We start from the raw sequence: 13,329 nt of genomic DNA on the forward strand, positions 1-13,329 counted from the left end.
ACACAACAAAAAGCATAGAGGTCAGAAGACCTAGCAAAACTAACAGAGAATGGCAACAGAGCACCAAGTTAGCTCAAGAGTAGTAAATACAATGAAGTCCAGCAAGACCAGGAGGGCGGAGCCGGATTAAATAGGCAGAAATGGTCATGTGACCAGCAAACTAAAAAAAAACCTAACAGGAGAGTTCTAACAGTACCCCCTCTTCTAAGAGGATCCTCCGGATCCCCTAGACCCAGGCTTACCAGGAAACCTCCTGTGAAAAGCTCTGACAAGTCTGGAAGCAGAAACATCATCCGCCCTCACCCATGAGTTATCCTCAGGTCCGAAACCCTTCCAAGCGACGAGATACTGCAAACTTCCTCTATACCGTCTAGAATTTAGGATGCGGGAAATTTCATATTCCCCGTCCTCCACCACCGGAGGAACAGTGGCAGAGGCGTCACCATCAGACACATCAGCTTTTTTCAACAGAGAAACATGAAACACCGGGTTAATCTTCCAGGACGTAGGAACCTCCAACCTAACAGCAGATTGGTTAACTATCTGAAGCACCTTAAAGGGCCCTACGAACTTGGGACCCAATTTTTTAGAAGGAATCCTCAATCGCAGATTCTTAGAGGTCAACCAAACCATGTCACCAACAGCAAACAAAACCTCTTGCCGTTTCCTATCAAAGTACCTCTTAGATTTTTTGTTAGCCTCCTGAAGATTACCACGCACATCCGTCCAAACTCTCTCCAAATCACCGGAAAAACTCTCCTCCTCAGGCACAGCCGAAACCAATTTGGAGAATGACCCAAAAGACGGATGTCTCCCAGAACAACAAAAAAAAGGCGAACACCCAGCAGAAGAGGATGTATGGTCGTTAAGAGCAAATTCAGCATGTGGCAGAAACTCAGACCACCCCTCTTGATTGTCTGCCACAAAACAACGCAAGAACTGCTCAACATCCTGGTTCTTCCTTTCTGTCTGGCCATTAGACTCAGGATGATATCCAGATGAAAACGACAAATGAACTCCCAACCTGTCACAAAAGGCACGCCAAAAACGAGCCACGAACTGAGGTCCCCTATCAGAAACAATGTCAGTAGGAACACCATGTAGTCTGACAATTTCCTTGAGAAAGGCCTTAGCGAGTGTCTTAGCGCAAGGCAGTTTGATGAAGGGAACCAAGTGACACATCTTGCTAAAACGGTCCACGACCACCCAGATGACCGTGAAACCTTCAGAGGGGGGAAGGTCAGTAATAAAGTCCATAGCCAGATGTGTCCAAGGTGCACTAGGAACCTCCAGAGGGCAAAGCAACCCCGCAGCAGGAGCATGCGAAGACTTGGATCTAGCACACACAGTACATTGGCGCACCCACTTAATGACTTCCTTCTGCCATCCAGGCCACCAAAAACTGCGACCCACAAGTCTCTTGGTCTCAGAAATTCCTGGATGACCTGCCAACCGAGACTCATGACACTCAACAAACAAATCTCTCCTAAAGGTCCTAGGCACAAACAACCTCCCATGGGGAGTGTTAGATGGGGCATTCTCCTGAGCTTTAAGAATCTCATCCTCCAAAACGGAGTCCAAAGCAGCAATCACAACACCTTCTTGTAAAATGCTCTCCTCTTCCTCCTCAACACCGACCATGGGAGAAAAGCTGCGAGACAAAGCATCCGCTTTAACATTCTTGGTACCCGGGATGTAAGTAACGGAAAAATTAAACCGCGAGAAAAAAAGTGCCCACCTAGCCTGACGGTCATTCAAGCGCTTGGCAGCATCAAGATAGATCAGGTTTTTATGATCAGTGAAAACCTGAATGGGAAATTCAGCACCTTCCAAGAGGTGACGCCAGTGTTCAAATGCGAGTTTAATCGCCAGCAATTCCCGATTACCAATATCGTAATTAAGTTCAGTCTCAGAAAAATTTTTTGAAAAAAAAGGCACAGGGATGTACTCCATCCTTGTTTTCCTGAGACAACACCGCACCGACCCCCACCGAAGAAGCATCAACCTCAACCAAAAACGGCTTAGTCACATCAGGCTGCATAAGGATGGGAGCAGAGGTGAACCTCTCCTTTAGAAACACAAAAGCTTCAATGGCCTCAGAAGTCCACTGAACCGCATTAACACCTTTCCTGGTGAGATCGGTCAGCGGTTTGACAATAATAGAAAATTTTTTTATGAATTTTCTGTAATAATTGGCGAAACCCAAAAACCTCTGTATCGATTTCAAACCAATAGGCCTAGGCCATTCCTGCACAGCTTGAACTTTAACCGGGTCCATCTCAAAACCTTCACTGGAGATAATGTAGCCCAAAAAACTAATTCTCTGTACGGCGAACTCACATTTCTCCAGCTTAGCAAAAAAGCGAATTGTCCATTAATAACTGTAATACCTCACGTACGCTCCGCCAATGAGACTCCAGATCAGGCGAATAAATCAGAATGTCATCCAAATACACAACCACATTTTTGCCGATTAAAGGTCTAAGGATGTCATTAATAAGATTCTGAAAAAATGCTGGAGCATTGGTAAGACCAAAAGGCATAACCAGATTCTCAAAATGACCCACAGGAGTGTTAAAAGCAGTCTTCCATTCATCACCCTCCTTCATGCGCAACAAATTGTATGCCCCCCGGAGATCAATTTTAGAGAACTACTTGGCCCCCACTAACTGGTTAAATAAATCAGGAATCAATGGCAGTGGGTAAGGATTGCGTACAGTAATTTTATTAATCTCACGAAAGTCCAGACAAGGACGTAAACCGCCATCTTTTTTTTTTACAAAAAAAAATCCAACAGCCACAGGAGACTTGAAAGGCCTAATGTGACCGGCGGCCAAGCTTGTCTGTATGTATTCCTCCACAGCCTTTCTCTCAGGAATAGTAAGATTAAATAAACAACTTTTAGGAAGAGTCGCTCCAGGGACAAATTCAATGGTACAATCATAGTCTCTATGGGGAGGCAAAATTTGTGACTCCTCCTCAGAAAAAACTCTCCAAAAATCCTGAATAGGTACAGGCAATTCCCCTTTATCCACAGCAGCAATACGTCCGTTACAACACTTGTCATAACACTTAGGGCTCCAGGACTTAATTTCATTGGTAGACCAATCCAGTACAGGATTGTGCAATTTTAACCAGGGTAACCCCAATATTACTGGAGAAGGCAAATTATCCAATACCACCAAATCCAAATTTTCTTGGTGAATACCATTAATAGTGAGGGGAAATTCACAGACCTTATGAGTAACACTCTTCAAGGGAGAGCCATCAACAGAAACCACAGCAATAGGGGATGACAAAGTTTTAGGTTCTAATCTAAGTTTTTCCAAGAATCCCCCATCAATCACATTCAGAGTAGAACCACAATCCACAAATACCCGAAATTCAATTAATTCATCCTGAGCAGCAGTAGTGGCAGATAGGAATACTCCCTTAGAATTTAAACAGGCAATACGGGCATAACTGACCATTTTTTTTTCTTTCTTCAAACGAAGCACACAGTTCTTAATAAAATGACCAGAATTTCCGCAATAGAAGCACAAGCCTTCAGAAAGCCTGCAATCTTTTTCCTGAGAGCGGAGTGTCATCGCTCCAATCTCCATCGGCTCTCCATTGTCAGCACAGACCCTCTCAAGACTCGGAGCTGACATAGCAGAGGATTTGCTCTCATTAACCCTTGCATGCAGTCTCCTGTCCACCCGTATAGCTAATTGCATAGCCTCCTGCAAGTTTCCAGGTGTGGGATAAGCAATCAGTAAATCCTTAACCCTTTCACCTAGCCCTGCAAGAAACAAGCTTTTCAAAGCTGAATCGTTCCACCCCACCTGGGCAGACCACCGACGGAAGTGAGAACAATATTTTTCCACATTACCTGATCCCTGCCTCAAACGTCTCAATTCAGACTCAGCAGATGAGACACGATCAGGATCATCATACAACAAACCCAAAGCAGAAAAAAAACTATCCACTGATCTAAAGCACGGATCCCTAGGTTGGAGAGAGAAGGCCCATCCCTGAGGATCTTTGCGCAAAAGTGACATTATGAACCCTATGCGCTGTGATTCATCACCAGAGGATCCGGGTCTCAAACGAAAATACAATAAACAAGCATTTTTAAAAGAAAAAAAATCTTGTTGTTCGCCAAAAAATCAATCAGGCAGATGTACCTTTGGTTCCACAAAATGTGCTCCAGAACAGCTACTCACGTGTTGTTGGAGCTTGGCCACCTCCAGAGAGAGTCCCTGCAAGCGTTGAGCCAAATCTTGAACTGAGACCATGATGGAAAACTGGAGGTCTTTCCTTAGAGAAATTTTTTTTTTTCTTTTAGGGCTGGACTTACTGTTATGATCTGCTACAGGGACTAAGGAAAGGCAGGAGAACTGTCCCTACAATAGAACTAAACTAGATCCCTGCGATGTAACGGGGAACCTGATATTGCGATCAGACCCGCTAAAGTCCTCGGCTAGTCTGAACGAAGACCTATAGATGTGAGGGAGGGATCCCTACAAGAACTAGGGACTGGGATAAGTTGGACACCTCCAAGCAGAAATAGTAGCAGTCAAAGACAAACACACAACAAAAAGCATAGAGGTCAGAAGACCTAGCAAAACTAACAGAGAACGGCAACAGAGCACCAAGCTAGCTCAAGAGTAGTAAATACAATGAAGTCCAGCAAGACCAGGAGGGCGGAGCCGGATTAAATAGGCAAAAATGGTCATGTGACCAGCAAACTAAAAAAACCCTAACAGGAGAGTTCTAACAGCTTCCCTCTGCCGACAAGCTTTTCGGAGATGGAAATTTCATTCTCCAGCAGGACTTGGCACCTGTCCACACTGACAAATGTACAAATACCTGATTTAAAAACAACAGTATCAACCTGGTTTAAAAACACCAGTATCACTGAGCTTGATTGGCAAGCAAACTCACCTGACCTTAACTCCATAGAAAATAGGTATTGTCAAGAGGAAGATGAGAGACACCAGACCAAATAATGCAGACAAGCTGAAGGCTCATCTCAGCAGTGCCACAGGCTGATCGCCTCCATGCCACACCACTTTGATGCAGTAATTGATGTAAAAGGAGCCCCGACCAAGTATTGAGTGCATTTACTGAACATACATTTCAGTAGGCCAACATTTCGGATTTTAAAAACATTTTTCAAGATGTTGTTATAAAGTATTCTAATTTACTGAGATAATGACTTTTGTGTTTTCATTGGCTGTAAGCCATAATCATCAACATTAACAGAAATAAACATTTGAAATAGATCACTCTGTTTGTATTGATTCTATATAAGAGTTTCACTTTTTGCATTGAACTGAAATAAATGAACTTTTTGATGATATTCTAATTTAGTGAGGTGCACCTGTAGTTACATATCTGTATTGCTACTTCGAATAGGTGGCTCTAGAGCTCTAGCCCTCTTCCTCTCTGAAAAGAGAATTTGCATATTTAATTTCCCAGAGGAGCATGCATGATTTATAAGTCTCCTCACTCTGACATGCCAGGCTTGGCTTGTCACTCTCCACAAGGAGAAATATTACCCCTTAGACCCAAGTCCACAGTCTCTCACCAAGCCAAATCAGATCTCATACTTTGCACTGATGAGGAGTCACATCTCGAAACACTGTGTCTGCAAATTGAGAATCTAGTTTGGTTTTTATCTTAAGTCATATTCCAAGGCTCATTAAAGAGTTAATATTGACATTTAGGATCGCTGCTTCCAAAAGATGGTGCTAGAGTTCAAGTCCTTCTCCTCTGTAAAAAGACAATTTGCATATTTAAGGAGCATGCATGGCTTATACAGTACAGACCAAAAGTTTGGACACACCTTCTCATTTAAAGATTTTTCTGTATTTTCATGACTATGAAAATTGTACATTCACACTGAAGGCATTAAAACTATGAATTAACACATGTGGAATTATATACTAAACAAAAAAGTGTGAAACAACTGAAAATATGTCATATTCTAAGTTCTTCAAAGTAGCCAACTTTTGAATTGATGACTGCTTTGCACACTCCTGGAATTCTCTTCATGAGCTTCAAGACATAGTCACCGGAAATGGTCTTCCAACAATCTTGAAGGAGTTCCCAGAGATGCTTAGCACTTGTTGGCCCTTTTGCCTTCACTCTGCGGTCCAGCTCACCCCAAACCTTCTCGATTGGGTTCAGGTCTGGTGACTGTGGAGGCCATGTCATCTAGCGTAGCACCCCATCACTCTCAATTTTGGTCAAATAGCCCTTACACAGCCTGGAGGTGTGTTTGGGGTCATCGTCCTGTTGAAAAATAAATGATGGTCCAACTAAACTCAAACCGGATGGTATAGCATGCCACTGCAAGATGCTGTGGTAGCCATGCTGGTTCAGTATGCCTTCAATTATGAAGAAATCCCCAACAGTGTCACCAGCAAAGCACCCGCACACCATCACACCTCCTCCTCCATGCTTCACGGTGGGAACCAGGCATGTAGAGTCCATCCGTTCACCTTTTCTGCGTCGCACAAAGACACGGTGGTTGGAACCAAAGATCTCAAATTTGGACTCATCAGACCAAAGCACAGATTTCCACTGGTCTAATGTCCATTCCTTGTGTTCTTTAGCCCAAACAAGTCTCATCTGCTTGTTGCCTGTCCTTAGCAGTGGTTTCCTAGCAGCTATTTTACCATGAAGGCCTGCTGCACAAAGTCTCCTCTTAACAGTTGTTGAAGAGATGTGTCTGCTGCTAGAACTCTGTGTGGCATTGAATTGCTCTAATCTGAGCTGCTGTTAACCTGCGATTTCTGAGGCTGGGGACTCGGATAAACTTATCCTCAAAAGCAGAGGTGACTCTTGGTCTTCCTTTCCTCGGGCGGTCCTCATGTGAGCCAGTTTCTTTGTAGCGCTTGATGGTTTTTGCAACTGCACTTGGGGACACTTTCAAAGTTTTCCCAATTTTTCGGACTGACTGACCTTCATTTCTTAAAGTAATGATGGCCACTCGTTTTTCTTTACTTAGCTGCTTTTTTCTTGCCATAATACAAATTTTAACAGTCTATTCAGTAGGACAATCAGCTGTGTATCCACCAGACTTCTGCACAACACAACTGATGGTCCTAACCCCTTTTATAAGGCAAGAAATCCAAATTATTAAACCTGACAGGGCACACCTGTGAAGTGAAAACCATTTCCGGTGACTACCACTTGAAGCTCATCAAGAGAATGCCAAGATTGTGCAAAGCAGTCATCAAAGCAAAAGGTGGTTACTTTGAAGAACCTAGAATATAAGACATATTTTCAGTTGTTTCACACTTTTTTGTTAAGTATATAATTCCACATGTGTTAATTCATGGTTTTGATGCCTTTAGTGTGAATGTACAATTTTCATAGTCATGAAAATACAGAAAAATCTTTAAATGAGAAGGTGTGTCCAAACTTTTGGTCTGTACTGTATGTCTCCTCACTCTGACATGCCAGGCTTGGCTTGTCACTCTTCACAAAGAGAAACCTTACCCCTTAGACCGAAGTCGCCTTATAAATAAAATATGTGGCTTGTATTGCATGTCAATCAACTCATGAGCCACTGAGTAATTTTTTTAAAATGCTTCGATCTTAATAAATAGTAAAAAAAAATTACATTTTGGTTTAATTGAAGAAGAACGGCAACATAAATTGTATATATGAAACTCATACAGATTTCTCATTTTTTTCACAGTGGAAAAATTTAAAAAGGTGTGTGCATAAAATGTGAAGAGAGTTTACAGAAGATGACAAGTTTTGGATACGATTCTGTCAGACAAACGTTCCATAGGTAGGTTCTTTCTCTCATCAATAAAGTTGCAAAGGTTAATTATTAGAGATGAGCGAACCCAAACTTAAAAGTTTGAGGTTTGCACCAGACTTCTCCCGTAAGTCCGTGGCAAAGTTGGAAGTACCGGGGAAAGTCCGTTGCAGAGAGATTTTTTCAAGATCCAAAGTTCGGGTCTCCATTGTTTTCAATGGGGCTCGGGTTCTGGTTCAAGTTCGGTACAAGTTCTGGTACCTGAACCGAACTTTTGACTAAAGTTTGGGTCAGGTATCAGATCCTGAACTTCCACAGGTCCGCTCATCCCTATTAATTATAATACTTTAACCTTTGGAAACTGAGTGTTATTGAAATTTGCTTTAACGTATTCACAACCAACATTTTATCTCTATTACTTTTGATGATGGGTCTTCTGAAAACAACATATTAGTGTTATCATATGTTGAAGTAAGGAGTAAGAAAGGTTGACACTATTTTAACATAGATTTTAGGACTAGTTTTCAAATATCATATTTAACATGCCTGGATTGTTTTCTAATAATGTTTCACAGTACTGTATTTTTTTCCCTTATAATTTGAATAGTCTCTTATAACTAGCTGATCTCATTCGTTCAACTGCTGGAAACGTGGATCAGTTGTAATCTGTAGAGGAATAACAAGCAATTGGCTAATTCCACTTCAGTGCCACAACAAGAAAAATCAAGGTATACATGGTAGTGATTGAAAGGTTTCAATGGGCTGCCATTTAATAATCAGACAAGCTTTAATCACTAAAAATAGAAACACCTTTTAACGATGCTCTCTGCTCTAGCTAATTAAAGGATGTGCTAAATGTAGGACTCTTCAATATTAACTCAAAATTCTTTAATAGGGAATTTGTAAGTGGGTTATTTGAACCAGAGGTCCAATATTACCTGCAAATTAATCACAACATATCAATATTTTGAGATTTTTGTTACTTCTGAAATCTTAATATACAGTTATGGAGTGAGATTATGTGAGTGAGTATTATAAAATACATTTATGTCCATAATAGATCAGTAAAATTATACTTGTATTTTGTATGTAACCCCTTGTAATAATAACGGGTGCAAACAAAAGCAGAAAGTCCCTATTGTTCACATTACGTGTCAGGATTTCCAACCAAAAAACGTTCTACATTATTCACTTTTTCTTGCATTTTAAATCCAGACAAATAATAATACCCAGACAGAGTTCATTATAATCAAGGGGACACTTGTGCAGTGGATTCATTTTGGACATAAATCCAATTTTTCTGTTCCTAAAAATTGAGCAAACCAAATGTTCAAATGTATGTGTGAACTTAGTCCAAGGATGGCACAAGCTCAGGATCTGTTCTAGCTGCAGTGAATTTTAGCTATAACATACAGATGATACTCTACTGCAACTCTTGGGATCAGTGATAAGTCAGATCCTACCTGATTAGCAGCTTATATGCTAGGAGCAACAGAGTCATTGATGTAATGCAACAGAGGAAGAGTTGAAAAAAATCTCGAAAACAAGTCGGAATTGCAGATTTTCTTTTACAGTTGAATTATTGTGAACAGCTAAGCAAATTGAAGATGAAATGATCTCTAAAATGCCTAAAGTTAAAGATTACACATTTCCTTTGTATTTTAGGAAAAATATATATATATATATTTTCATCTTTTACATGTTAAAAATTACAAAAAGGAAAATGGGCTGATGCAAAAGTTTGGGCACCCTGTATGGTTAGTACCTACAAGCACCCCCTTTTGAAAGTGTCATAGCTTGTAAACGCTTTTTGTAGCCAGTCAAGAGTCTTTCAATTCTTGTTTGAGGGATTTTCATCCATTCTTCCTAGGAAAATTCTTCCAGTTCTGTGAGTTACCTGGGTCGTCTTGCATGCACTGCTATTTTGAGGTCTAGCCACAGATTTTCAGTGATGTTCAGATCAGGGGACAGTGAGGGCAATTGTAAAGTCTTCAGCTTGCGCCTTTTGATGTAGTCTATTGTGGATTTTGATGTGTGTTTAGGATCATTATCCATTTGTAGAAGCCATCCACTTTTCAACTTCAGCCTTTTTACAGATGGTGTTATGTTTGCATCAAGAATTTGTTTAAATTTAATTGAATCTATTCTTCCTTCTACCTCTGAAATGTTCCCCGTGCCATTGGCTGCAACACAACCCCAAAGCATGATTGATCCACCCCTATGCATAATGGTTGGCAAGATGTTTTTTTCCTGAAATTCACTGCCCTTTTCCTCCACACATTCCTTTGATCATTGTGGCCAAGAGTTCTATTTTAACCTCATCGATCCACAAACTGGTTTCTAAAATGCATAAGGTTGTTTAGATGTTCTTTTGTATAATTTTGATGCTGAATTTTATGGCGAGGACACAGGAGAGTTTTTTTTCTGATAACTCTTACATAAAGGCCATATTTGTGCAGGTCTCTGAACAGTAGAACAATGTACCACAACTCCACAGTCTGCTAAATCTTTCTGAAGGTCTTTTGCAGTCAAGTATTGGTTCTGATTTGCCTCTCTAGCAATCATGTGAGCTCCTGTCATTGAAATTTTGCTTGGTCTTCCAGACCTTATCTTGATCTCCACTGTTCCTGTTAACTGCCATTTCTTAATTACATTTCAAATTACATTTAATTACATTTTGAATTTCCATTTCTGAGGAAAGGGCAACTTGAAAACACTTTTCTGTTTTCTTATAGCCTTCTCCTCCTTTGTGGACTTCCACCTCTTTCATTTTCAGAGTGCTAGGCAGCTGCTTAGAAGAACCCATGGCTGCTGATTTTTGGCACAAGGTTAGAGGATACTGGGTTTTTATAAAGCTTGGAAATTTGCATCACCTGGCCTTTCCTAAGGATAATAGTGAACAAACCAAAAACCCTAACAGGCTAATTAAGGTCTGAAACATTGGTCGAAGTTATCTGTGAACGCAAATTTCCAAGGGTGCCCAAACTTTGGCATCAGCCCAATTCCCTTTTTTAATTTTAAAATGAAAAAAAAATTACAATTTTTTTTGCCTAAATTATAAAGAAAATGTGTCATCTTTAACTTTAGGCTTTTTAGAAATCATTTCATCTTCAACTTGCTTAATCATAATAACAGTAATCTTGACCAGGAGTGCCCAAACTTTTACATGCCACTGTACTAAAAAGTGTGTGTATATCTAACAACCCATAGAAAAAATGAAAGTATTATTAATCTTTTAGAATAGGTAATTTAAAAGAAAACAATGGCAGAATTGCTGTTTCTTCCCAGTAAACCCTAGATACCTAAAGTGCAATGCAATGCTAATTTTAATCTGTTTTCCCTTGGGGTACTTTGGCTCCAATATGCTAATAGGACAGAGTTTTTGATTAAACAAAATTACACACTAATTAACTAGAGACAATTAGTACACAGGGGTAGAATTACCCATTGTTGTTCTGCCAGTAAGCCAGTAAGACAAAGGCGAAATGTGTTTTTCCATAAAAATAATCAGTATATATATATATATATATATATATATATATTTATATATATATGTACATGTATATATACAGTATAGACCAAAAGTTTGGACACACCTTCTCATTTAAAGATTTTTCTGTATTTTCATGACTATGAAAATTGTACATTCAAACTGAAGGCATCAAAACTATGAATTAACACATGTGGAATTATATACTTAACAAAAAAGTGTGAAACAACTGAAAATATGTCTTATATTCTAGGTTCTTCAAAGTAGCCACCTTTTGCTTTGATGACTGCTTTGCACACTCTTGGCATTCTCTTCATGAGCTTCAAGTGGTAGTCACCGGAAATGGTTTTCACTTCACAGGTGTGCACTGTCAGGTTTAATAAGTGGGATTTCTTGCCTTATAAATGGGGTTGGGACCATCAGTTGTGTTGTGCAGAAGTCTGGTGGATACACAGCTGATAGTCCTACTGAATAGACTGTTAGAATTTGTATTATGGCAAGAAAAAAGCAGCTAAGTAAAGAAAAACGAGTGGCCATCATTACTTTAAGAAATGAAGGTCAGTCAGTGTGAAAAATTGGGAAAACTTTGAAAGTGTCTTCAAGTGCAGTTGCAAAAACCATCAAGCACTACAAAGAAACTTGCTCACACGAGGACCGCCCCAGGAAAGGAAGACCAAGAGTCACCTCTGCTTCTGAGGATTAGTTTATCTGAGTCACCAGCCTCAGAAATTGCAGGTTAACAGCAGCTAAAATTAGAGACCAGGTCAATGCCACACAGAGTTCTAGCAGCAGACACATCTCTTCAACAACTGTTAAGAGGAGACTTTGTGCAGCAGACCTTCATGGTAAAATAGCTGCTAGGAAACCACTGCTAAGGACAGGCAACAATCAGATGAGACTTGTTTGGGCTAAAGAACACAAGGAATGGACATAAGACCAGTGGAAATCTGTGCTTGGGTCCGGTGAGTCCAAATTTGAGATCTTTGGTTCCAACCACCGTGTCTTTGTGTGACGCAGAAAAGGTGAACGGATGGGCTCTACATGCCTGGTTCCCACCGTGAAGCATGGAGGAGGTGTTAGGGTGTGGGGGTGCTTTGCTGGTGACACTGTTGGGGATTTATTCATAATTGAAGGCACACTGAACCAGCATGGCTACTACAGCATCTTGCAGCGGCATGCTCTACCTTCCGGTTTGAGTTTAGTTGGACCATCATTTATTTTTCAACAGGACAATGACCCCAAACACATCTCCAGGCTGTGTAAGGGCTATTTGACCAAGGAGGAGAGTGTTGGGGTGCTACGCCAGATGACCTGGCCTACACCGACACCAGACCTGAACCCAATAGAGAAGGTTTGGGGTGAGCTGGACCGCAGAGTGAAGGCAAAAGGGCCAACAAGTGCTAAGCATCTCTGGGAACTCCTTCAAGATTGTTGGAAGACCATTTCCGGTGATTACCTCTTGAAGCTCATCAAGAGAATGCCAAGAGTGTACAAAGCAGTCATCAAAGCAAAAGATGGCTACTTTGAAGAACCTAGAATATAAGACATATTTTCAATTGTTTCACACTTTTTTGTTAAGTATATAATTCCACATGTGTTAATTCATAGTTTTAATGCCTTCAGTGTGAATGTACAATTTTCTTAGTCATGAAAATACAGAAAAATCTTTAAATGAGAAGGTGTGTCCAAACTTTTGGTCTGTACTATATATATATATTTATATATGTATATATATAAATATATATATATATATATATATATCAGTAAAATAAATGATAAAAAAAGATTTCGTACATAGAGGGATTGTTAGGCTGACAATTTTTTGTTCTCCCTGAGATAAATCAAGGAGGCCAACGAGGGCTTTTTCATAGAGAACACAGGAACATAGAAGTCCCCCAATACAAGACATGAATGATAGCTATCTATCATGCATTAGGGGTCTTCATTGTCTGATTGCTTGAGGCCTGACCACTGAGACCCCCATCCTCTGTTTGAGTTCTACCTCCATCATTCCCAAAAACTGTGAATGCAGCAGCTGTAGGCACTGTCTCTACTTATTGGTGATTTAGGACATCCATTC

General features: G+C 40.4%; 1 protein-coding gene across 2 annotated transcripts in view; it reads left to right on the forward strand.

The window, feature by feature from the left end:
• Nucleotides 1-13,329, forward strand: part of NTN5 (netrin 5) — a 327,955-nt gene that overhangs the window by 119,124 nt on the left and 195,502 nt on the right. For both annotated transcript variants that reach the window (XM_073656246.1, XM_073656245.1), the window contains one exon: nucleotides 7,694-7,789. The gene's annotated coding sequence lies outside the window, so the exon portion shown is untranslated. The remainder of the gene's footprint in view (nucleotides 1-7,693; nucleotides 7,790-13,329) is intronic.

Source organism: Phyllobates terribilis, unplaced genomic scaffold (assembly GCF_046119375.1).
Source record: "Phyllobates terribilis strain yellow unplaced genomic scaffold, ASM4611937v1 Scaffold_12__6_contigs__length_324123572, whole genome shotgun sequence".
Taxonomy (NCBI): Eukaryota; Metazoa; Chordata; class Amphibia; order Anura; family Dendrobatidae; genus Phyllobates; species Phyllobates terribilis.